This window comes from Schistocerca americana, chromosome 4 (assembly GCF_021461395.2).
Source record: "Schistocerca americana isolate TAMUIC-IGC-003095 chromosome 4, iqSchAmer2.1, whole genome shotgun sequence".
Lineage (NCBI taxonomy): Eukaryota > Metazoa > Arthropoda > Insecta > Orthoptera > Acrididae > Schistocerca > Schistocerca americana.
The window spans coordinates 492,374,703-492,384,006 of NC_060122.1; the positions used below are offsets into that span (position 1 = coordinate 492,374,703).

Consider the following 9,304-nt stretch of genomic DNA (forward strand, 5'->3'; position numbering starts at 1 on the left):
TAGATGAACCCACTGAGACCCCCAACTCCATTCATATGGAATCAAGTACAATCAATATACCACAAACTATGTTTCATCTTAGAATGGGGGCTGTCAATATCATTTAACAACCCTATGCTAGTGCAGCTGTTCTTTACCCTTTCACCATGATTCAGGCGGCTGCAGAAAACGGCGCGCTGTGTGCGAGGAGCGGTGTGCTGTGGCAGTTGTAATGTTCTGACGCATCCACGAAAATATGCAGACTACGTGGTCTGGCATTCTTCCCTACCAGAGCCCTGAAATACCGGCAGATTTATGTGCGAAGAGCACCCGTTTGCTGGTATGGCCAAACCAATTTGGTTCACAGACACGACGGTCTGTGCTGGAATGGTCAAACGTCAGACGGCCGACTCGGGACGAACAAATTCACCCTCGTCACACATGATATGTCCGAGAGGATATTGTCTGTACAGCTGGAAACTGCCACAGGCTCTTAGTCCACAACCAGATACAGACCATAAGTCCCACTCACTAGGGAAAGGCCTGAAGTTCTCCACTGTGGGACGAGCGGAAGACCAAGTCCCTTCAAGAAGCACAACCACTTTCCACCAACCCTCGCTATGGGTGCCGAAATAATCAGCATTGGCGGCCGAAGACTTCCGGCATCAGAAGTCAGCCTCATTCTGCCAACGGCCTTGTCAAAGAGGGCGGAGGAGCGGGTAGAGGTTCAGGGCACTCTATTGTCCTAGGGGTGGGAAATTGCCCCTAAAGGCGGAAGAATCAGCAATGATCAACGACATGAGGATGCAGAAGGCAATGGAAACCACTGCATTAAAGACACGTTACGTGTATCCACAGGACATGTGGCCTGTAATTGAAGAAGTGTCATGATGATCTCTCCATTGGCAAAAGATTCCGGAATAGTCCCCCATTCGGATCTCCGGGAGGGGACTGCCAAGGGGGAGGTTACTATGAGAAAAAGATTGAATAATCAACGAAAGGATAACGTTCTACGAGTCGGGGCGCGGAATGTCAGAAGCTTGAACGTGGTAGGGAAACTAGAAAATCTGAAAAGGGAAATGCAAAGGCTCAATATATATATAGTAGAGGTCAGTGAAGTGAAGTGGAAGGGAGACAAGGATTTCTGGTCAGATGAGTATCGGGTAATATCAACAGCAGCAGAAAATGGTATAACAGGTGTAGGATTCGTTATAAATAGGAAGGTAGGGCAGAGGGTGTGTTACTGTGAACAGTTCAGTGACCGGGTTGTTCTAATCAGAATCGACAGCAGACCAACACCGACTACGATAGTTCAGTTATACGTGCCGACGTCGCAAGCTGAAGATCAACAGATAGAGAAAGTGTATGAGGATATTGAAAGGGTAATGCAGTATGTAAAGGGGGACGCAAATCTAATAGTCATGGTTGACTGGAATGCAGTTGTAGGGGAAGGAGTAGAAGAAAAGGTTACAGGAGAATATGGGCTTGGGACGAGGAATGAAAGAGGAGAAAGACTAATTGAGTTCTGTAACAAGTTTCAGCTAGTAATAGCGAATACCCTGTTCAAGAATCACAAGAGGAGGAGGTATACTTGGAAAAGGCCGGGAGATACGGGAAGATTTCAATTAGATTACATCACGGTCAGACAGAGATTCCCAAATCAGATACTGGATTGTAAGGCGTACCCAGGAGCAGATATAGACTCAGATCACAACATAGTAGTGATGAAGAGTAGGCTGAAGTTCAAGACATTAGTCAGGAAGAATCAATACGCAAAGAAGTGGGATACGGAAGTACTAAGGAATGACGAGATACGTTTGAAGTTCTCTAACGCTATAGATACAGCAACAAGGAATAGCGCAGTAGGCAGTACAGTTGGAGAGGAATGGACATCTCTAAAAAGGGCCATCACAGAAGTTGGGAAGAAAAACATAGGTAGAAAGAAGGTAGCTGCGAAGAAACCATGGGTAACAGAAGAAATACTTCAGTTAATTGATGAAAGGAGGAAGTACAAACATGTTCCGGGGAAATCAGGAATACAGAAATACAAGTCGCTGAGGAATGAAATAAATAGGAAGTGCAGGGAAGCTAAGACGAAATGGCTGCAGGAAAAATGTGAAGACATCGAAAAAAATATGATTGTCGGAAGGACAGACTCAGCATACAGGAAAGTCAAAACAACCTTTGGTGACATTAAAAGCAACGGTGGTAACATTAAGAGTGCAACGGGAATTCCACTGTTAAATGCAGAGGAGAGAGCAGATAGGTGGAAAGAATACATTGAAAGCCTCTATGAGGGTGAAGATTTGACTGATGTGATAGAAGAAGAAACAGGAGTCGATTTAGAAGAGATAGGGGATCCAGTATTAGAATCGGAATTTAAAATAGCTTTGGAGGACTTACGGTCAAATAAGGCAGAAGGGATAGATAACATTCCATCAGAATTTCTAAAATCATTGGTGGAAGTGGGAACAAAACGACTATTCACGTTGGTGTGTAGAATATATGAGTCTGGCGACATACCATCTGACTTTCGGAAAAGCATCATCCACACAATTCCGAAGACGGCAAGAGCTGACAAGTGTGAGAATTATCGCACAATCAGCTTAACAGCTCATGCATCGAAGCTGCTTACAAGAATAATATACAGAAGAAGGGAAAAGAAAATTGAGAATGCGCTAGGTGACGATCAGTTTGGCTTTAGGAAAAGTAAAGGGACGAGAGAGGCAATTCTGACGTTACGGCTAATAATGGAAGCAAGGCTAAAGAAAAATCAAGACGCTTTTAGAGGATTTGTCGACCTGGAAAAAGCGTTCGACAATATAAAATGGCGCAAGCTGTTCGAGATTCTGAAAAAAGTAGGGATAAGCTATAGGGAGAGACGGGTCACATACAATATGTACAACAGCCAAGAGGGAATAATAAGAGTGGACGATCAAGAACGAAGTGCTCGTATTAAGAAGGGTGTAAGACAAGGCTGTAGCCTTTCACTCCTACTCTTCAATCTGTACAGCGAGGAAGCAATGATGGAAATAAAAGAAAGGTTCAGGAGTGGAATTGAAATACAAGGTGAAAGGATATCAATGATACGATTCGCTGATGACATTGCTATCCTGAGTGAAAGTGAAGAAGAATTAAACGATCTGCTGAACGGAATGAACAGTCTAATGAGTACATAGTATGGTTTGAGAGTAAATCAGAGTAAGACGAAGGTATTGAGAAGTAGTAGAAATGAGAACAGCGAGAAACTTAACATCAGGATTGATGATCACGAAGTCAATGAAGTTAAGGAATTCTGATACCTAGGAAGTAAAATAACCAATGACGGACGGAGCAAGGAGGACATCAAAAGCAGACTCGCTATGGCAAAAAAGGCATTTCTGGCCAAGAGAAGTCTACTAATATCAAATATCGGCCTTAATTTGAGGAGTAAATTTCTGAGGATGTACGTATGGAGTACAGCATTGTATGTTAGTGAAACATGGATTGTGGGAAAACCGGAACAGAAGAGAATCGAAGCATTTGAGATGTGGTGCTATAGACGAATGTTGAAAATTAGGTGGACTGATAAGGTAAGGAATGAGGAGGTTCTACGCAGAATCGGAGAGGAAAGGAATATGTGGAAAACACTGATAAGGAGAAGGGACAGGATGATAGGACATCTGCTAAGACATGAGCGGATGACTTTCATGGTACTAGGGGGAGCTGTAGAGGTCAAAAACTGTAGAGGAAGACAGAGATTGGAATACGTCAAGCAAATAATTGAGGGCGTAGGTTGCAAGTGCTACTCTGAGATGAAGAGGTTAACACAGGAAAGGAATTCATGGCGGGCCGCATCAAACCAGTCAGTAGACTGATGACCAAAAAAAAAAAGACAAAGGAAGACTTTAGACTAGGGAAGCGTCGTTCTCACGGTAAGCATGGCCATGTTTTGGCAAAAAACATCTACCTAGATAGGACCCTCATTTATGGACTGATCTAATCTTTCTAAGCAGACCATTTCCTATTTCTGAAGGAAGGGTGTTAAACTTTCCAGATAGTCATGCTTGTGCAGTATTTGTTTTTGCTGCTCACTGAAAGAACCTGGCAACTGCTTTGCGCCAGGGAGGGGGAGGGGGGGGGAAGAGCTACAATTCTGCCTTTCTGCCTCCACTAGACACATACTGTCTGTCTGTCTGTATCGTCCCAGCTTCTAGCATGAGAATGTATGAAGTCTTACGACCTTCCCATCATTTGCTTTCAGCTATGTGGCCTTCTTCCATGATGGACTGGCGTCTGGCCATGTAAAATGTTTTGCAAACTGGCGCCTTTCTGTCCGGCCCTAAGTGGAAGGAGGTGAAAGCTACAGCCAGAAGCCCTCTGCAAGTAAGAAGCACTGAACACAGTTTCCCAGAATCACTCGCACTTCTAGTCTGCTGCGCTCAACATTTACGGCCCCCAATACGGCTCTCGCACTGTTCTCAGTTGCCTCCACTAAGGCCCCCTAGCTACAAGCTCCCTACAGGTTACACATGCTATACAAAAACATTATGCCCCCAATTTCCTCGTGTAGAAAAAGTCATTAACCACACGTAGCAAATATAGTACTGGGAAACACCGAGAGCTTGACTTGAATTATAAACGTTAACCTGACTGACAATGTTGTTAAAGTGAGAGAGTGACATGCCAGCTCTCAAATAGAGTAATAAAAAGAATTTAAGAACAGTGGTATCTGTATTTGCCAACGGCCTTGCCGCAGTGGTAACACCGGTTCACGTCAGATCACCAAAGTTAAGCGTTCTCGGGCTCGGCTAGCACCTGGATGGGTGACCATCCGGACTGCCAAGCGCTGTTGGCAAGCGGGGTGCACTCATCCCTTGTGAGTTAAACTGAGGAGCTACTTGATTGAGAAGTAGCGGCTCCGGTCTCGTAAACTGAGGTCGGTGTGCTGACCACATGCCCATCCATATACGCATCCAGTGACGCCTGTGGGCTGAGGATGACACGGCGGCCGGTCGGTACCTTTGGGCCTTCGTGGCCTGTTCGGGAGGAGTTTAGTTTAGTTTTTAGTATCTATATTTACCAGTATCACATAAGTGTTAAGCACGTGAAACCTTTGCTCAAGAGTGGTTTTATTCGCTGCAAACCCCAACAATTAATGGGGAACTGAAAAATCAATGAAGAAAAATAAAGCTGAGCACTTTACTTGATGTTCATCGTTCATTACGCTGTTCACTCAATTTCTCCGCCTGACTGTCCTACGTAAAACTTGGATTGACAGTGCTGAACTATTGACGACTATTGTGAACTAGTTGAGGGACTGCCACTTCGGGCCCGCATCTGTAGTGTTACATCGTGTGCTGTGTATATTCATTCATGCCTGTAGTGACACTATCATCTACAAAACATATCATGGCACTGGGACGATATTTCAAAAGGTTCCATGTCTCTAACTCTGATGGCCTTTTCATCCTTGTTTTCATCATGAAAATTCTGTCTCCGTGACTAAGTATGGAACAAGAATACAGTCTACGAAAGTCAAGGCGTATCGTGTAAGGCACCTTGCATGAGCTAAGGTCAGGTCAGCACCTTGTACGATGCGATCTAGGTTCCGCTATTTGGAATTTATAATTTCCCAGCACCCTCCGGCGGCCTTGTGAGGTGCAAGTGTGAGAGGCGGATGAGGCGCGGTTTAAATTACGGGCAGGTATATTTAAGGGCCGCATTAAAGTTACATAAGGCCGAGTACTAATGATGCGACGCGCGAGGCCGCCTCCTATGTACCACCCGCGAGCGCGGTACCGCAGCCCGGCCCACCGGCCTGAAGTTACATCTCGGCTCAGGCACGGTCTCGTAGTCGGTAGCGTTGCTCCGGTGAATCCGTAGATGCAGCGGCTGTTAGGAGCTGTACGGGATACCCTCCAAATTTTTCATCAGGTCTGGTACAGACACGCAGAAAAAAACGGTTCAAATGGCTCCGAGCACTGTGGCACTTAACATCTGATGTCATCAGTCCCCTAGAACTTAGAACTACTTAAACCTAACTAACCTAAGGACATCACACACATCCATGCTCGAGGCAGGATTCGAACCTGCGACCATAGCGGTTACACGGTTCCACACTAAAGCTCCTAGAACCGCTCGGCCACTCCGGCCGGCAGACACACAGAAATTTGTCCCACTATTCCATAGTTCCCATAGTTCGACGCCTAGAGGGAGCACACAGCGAAACGCTATTGTGTTAGTTTGGTGCTCAAGTTTGTAACGTTTTCACATAAGCTTAATAAACACAACAGGTACGCATAACAGAGATTTCTGTCATCAGTAATATATTCTCCTTTATTACTTACAACAGTTTGCACTGCTGTGGTAACTTTTCGATTCCTTGACGGTAGAATTAACGTGGTTTTGAGGTGAAGAACTCGCCGAGACGTGTTCGGGGCGTTCTTTTAATCCGGAGAGGAAGTTCCTGGAGGTTGTTCTATAGAGAGCGGAAAAGGTGAAAATATGAGGGCGAAAGATCAGGTGAGTGAGACAGGTGCGGAATGACTGACGACCCAACTCCTGTATAGCAAAATGGGGGCGTTATAGTGGTGGAGCATCACTTCACGCAATATCCCTGGTCGTTGTTCTTGGACTGCGTCTACTAGATTTCTTAGTTGTTGACAATAAATGTCAACAGTGTTGGTTACACCTTGGGGAACCAATTCGCACTATACCACACCGTCGCTTTTACAGCAGATGCATAAAATTATCTATTTTGGATGCGCGCAGGTTTTTGTATGGGGAGTTGCTACTGTGTTTAGGTTGAAACATTCCTTTCTTTTCCTTATGTTAGCATAAAGACACCATTTCTCGTCACCCGTAACTATTAGGTATAGGAATGGTAAGTCCTGTTCAGGAGCCAACTGATCACGAGCAGGAAGAGATGCGCATAATGGATATCCGCAAATTTTTGTGATTTTGGCTTAGAGCATGCAATATCCATAGATCCGAGTTTTGGACCTTCTCCACTGCATGCAAATGTCGCACGATGGTGGAGTAATCACAGTTCACTACATTTGCCAGTTCTCAACTACACCGGTGTGGATACTTATGGATGAATGCGTTTAACGGTCATTATCAAACTCCAAAGGTCTTCCTGAACGTGGAGAATTACTACCTCCTTAAAACGAGAAAACCGTTTTCTTGTCGTGCTCTGTCCAGTGGCAGTATCCCACAAGCAAATCAAATATTTCTGGCTGCCTCTGCTGCTGTCACCACTCTATTGAGCACAAACAGAAGATTATTTCGGAAATGTTATGATTTTTCCACTTGACACATGCTTTTCTTGAGTTTGCGGCTCCACTTACTATCTCCAAATGACAAAATGACAATATGAAACCTCAAATAGCAACAGTGGACTATAAGAGAAACGACAATCGGTAAAACCCATAGCGACCAGAATTTCAGCATGGAAAACAAATACGCTACGAACTTATGCACTAATCTGACATTAGAACTTGCCTGCGGAAGAGTAACGTTCTAGATTGTTTAAAAGTCTAAGTACTATGAGGCAAAAATAAGTTGCTCTAGACCAGACACTAAGACAGCGTTGATATCAATGAAATTTTGTTTTTGTTATGTTGACACATGGCGCACAAAATCTTAAGTGTCATCTTCATCAAACGATGGAAAATCCACAATGGAATGTAGCAATATTATGAAAAGGATATCTGCCACTCACCATATAACGTTGAATAGCAACTATCTTTTTCATAATATAAATGTCAACTTGATTCGGCCAATAGTTCTTCTTATGCCGCTTTGTAAAGTCGTTATTTTGTGATAGTGTGTCATTCAGACGGGTTAAAGTGGAATATCACATTGCCTAAAAGTACATCCACTGTTGGTGCTGGTTTATAATAACGTTTAAAAACCATTTTCGCTGTTAATAGTTCATGACTGTTTCAAAAATATAAAAAGATGTTTCAGTGACTGTTACTACTCTCAAAGCTTTTGTTTAGTTATTTAAATTATTTAATGAAGCTACATATCTTCAGGCTACAGTGAAAATAGAGAAATATTTAGCAAAGGTTCACATAGGCTTTAAAGTTGTTCTTCGTAGGTGTTGTGCTCATACTGCTCAGGAAGGAAACAATAACTCAGTATGTTGGAACACTGACTTCGTTTGTTCATCTGTAGTTCACATAAATTTATTTTAAATGGTCACACAATTTGTTCATTTGAAATTGCCGTCGTCTTTTGCAGTACTGGATTAAGCCAGCACGGGGCTTATACAAAATCCTAAGAGCAGGTACTTAGCTTAGTTTAGTTTAGGATATAAAATAAAACACCACATTCCTTTGGTTCCAAACCGATATTTACATTTTCTTGGTTGGTTATCGCCATAAAAACATTTAAAACATTAATTCTTTTTGCTGCATGAGAAAATATAAACGCCATCTAATTGCAATACATTTTTGCACAAATACACATCATTAAATTTGCACAAAATAATAAAGTTAATACAGTGCTTGAAATGTGGCAGTCAAGTATCAGAAATTACATTTAAGAAAATAATTATATCTGACACCAAATTATACGAATAAATATTAAGATCACAATAATTTTGATAACGTTTTAGAAAAATGGACCAGGTTTAAATAATAAACACGTTCTTTAGCTTACGATACTATGGCCTAGAGCTACTGGGTAAACTCATGTTATTTTTAATGGAGTAGATATTAGTGTCTCAGGAGAAATTAATTTCGTCACATTTTCACAAACGAGGATCCGCCATGTTGGATGGCTGCACGGTGTGGAACCTGGTACCAAATCGTACACCACTGTAACGGGTGGTTTCAAAAAGTCAGTCCCACTCCTGGTGTCTCAATGGCAAATAAAACTCTACCGTATTTGAAAATATATGAATTACAACGATAACATTTTATTATCATATCAAACACCGATAATCGATACCTACATTGTTATATTCGTTGCACAGAGAACCTATTTTTTTCTGACTTGGTAGTGCGTATACACAAAACAAACAAGCTTACCTTGCTCTTCAGTGTTTCTCCTTTGCTGCAGGCTAATTTCGCAGTCACTACATAAAACAATATTTCACTCTCTTATTATCTTATACTGTTGTTAAACAGTAATATTGTATCCCAACACTCCACAGCGACCGTCAAAGAAACAACGACACATAAGAAACGCAGGAACCTCGAAACTGCAATACGGTATGCAACAGCAGTCCACCAACAAGAAAGCAACCTTCACTCTAGACGACTCGTAACAAAAAACACTGTAAGAAAAGAAAATAAACTGCAGAACGAATGAACGGCTGTAGAAGTAGACTTAC

At 42.7% G+C, this 9,304-nt stretch overlaps 1 pseudogene; it reads left to right on the forward strand.

Moving 5' to 3' along the window:
- The first annotated feature begins 4,698 nt into the window (after positions 1–4,698).
- LOC124614460 lies at positions 4,699–4,816 on the forward strand (annotated as a pseudogene).
- Positions 4,817–9,304: the final 4,488 nt, after the last annotated feature.